Genomic DNA, 1,974 nt, shown 5'->3' with positions numbered 1-1,974 from the left:
ATTTCATAACTATTATTAATATCCAATCATAAGAGAAGTTTCAATAAATAAAGTACAAGAATAGAATACAATAGAGTATAAAAAAGGAGATATCAAGGTGATATTAGAGAACTCTAACATTGTTTACAACATAAAACTATAAGCTACCTTTTATTGATCATTAGAAATCTAGAAGTCTTCAACTCGAATGACACTCCAATAAGTTTAACTGTATATATTACATATAATGTAAGAACTTCTATATAATGTTAAAGATCATTAAGAAGTCTAGAAGACTTGTGTTTGACATCTTAAGAATGATCTTAAAATCCACGATTAGTGAATAAGTGAAAAAGGCAGAATCTTTCTTATAAACCTACAAAATCAGATAATTATTTAATTTTTAGTATTTGTAGTTTAACTAACTGTAATTTAACTATATCACAAAATTAGATTCTAAGTTATTTTACGTCATTTTTGTTCTCCCTATCTTATCTTATCTTATTATTCTAGCCTTCATATTACTGATACATTTTTTTACTTTACAAGGTTATATTTCTACACCAGTGCTTTTCAAGCCAAAGCCAGTGTTTCCGGTTTCTTTAGTAAATCGGAAATATATTCAATGTATTATTTATATTATTTAGAGCTTGTGTGGAACCAAACAAAAAGAAAACACTAAAAAATAAGTGAACTCGTTACTATCTTTAATAAAATTTTATAAGGTTCGTTAAAATCATTTATGTATTTTGTAAGGACTGCTACCAATAACTTTTGAACAATAACAATATCGTGATTTGCAATATTTCATGGATCCATAGTGTTAATGGTGTGAATTAGTAGCGGTCCGCTTAAGTCTAAATCTAAAGGTCAGCGTACAAATAATTCCGAAAGGCATGATTGTTGCATCAAGCTTTAGTGAAACAATTTGACAAATCTACGAATTTGGCTAAGTCCCTTATTTTGCAATAGCTTTAATAAGTCGGTAAGAAAAGGAGTCCAAAGATTTTAAAACCTCTCTTGGTGCATTATGGACACTGAAACATGAAGTGGATTACAATTTCCTTCTTATAGGAAAGTCATTAAATGGTAGATGCAGGTTATGGCATGTCTTCTTAGTACGCAGTGAACAGTCAGCAGCGATACATTAATCCCGATCAGATTACACTTTAGTTCAAAAACCTGACTGGTGCCGTTTGGGCCAGATCGATTTAAAGTTCTGATAGAAAGGGTTAAATTTCCCAAGTTTGTTTAGTGATGCTCAGGTATATTGATTGCCAGCTCGGCCGTTACAAGTGGATTATCAATATCTGAGAAATAAATATCATAGAGCAGAGTCCTGCTTTGACAAGTTTGGTCTACCCTACGATTGTCTGAGATGTCGCTGTATACAGATACAAATCTAAGTAAGACACTGACACATCTAACTAGCACATTAGAGAAGACTATTGACATTCTGTTGGCAGTTCTGCTAATTTTGTTATTGCCATTCTCTTCAGCACACTCTTCTCGTCATATGCCAAATCCACTAGAATCAAAGAATGAAATTTATAATCCACAGTCATTTATGGCATTGTGTTCTATATAAATGTATTTATATATGTAGTATTCATAAGAAGATTATGTATGTCGCTGTATATAAAGCAGCTGATGATCGTTGTCAAGTATTCACCTTATTTTTTTTTTATTAATTTTTGCTTTGTTGGCAACTTTTCAACAATTTCATTATGAATATTTACTAATTACAGAATACGTTCTTTGTTTATTAAAGATTAAAATGTTTTTTAATAAAAGCATTGCGAACACCAAATATTTGCAAATCTTACTTATGTCCACTTACCTAAGTAACCTAAAACACCAGTGAACCAGTCCCAGATGAACATTTTTGTGTTTTTTGTTTTGTTTTTATTGCAGAGGGAAAAGGTAATATAATTAAAGAGTTGTTATGCTGAAATGGAAAGAAAATTTAAAAATTAGTTTTAGAAAAGAGTTTTA

This window comes from Teleopsis dalmanni, chromosome 2 (genome assembly GCF_002237135.1).
Source record: "Teleopsis dalmanni isolate 2A chromosome 2, ASM223713v2, whole genome shotgun sequence".
Lineage (NCBI taxonomy): Eukaryota > Metazoa > Arthropoda > Insecta > Diptera > Diopsidae > Teleopsis > Teleopsis dalmanni.
This window is presented reverse-complemented; position numbering follows the sequence as displayed.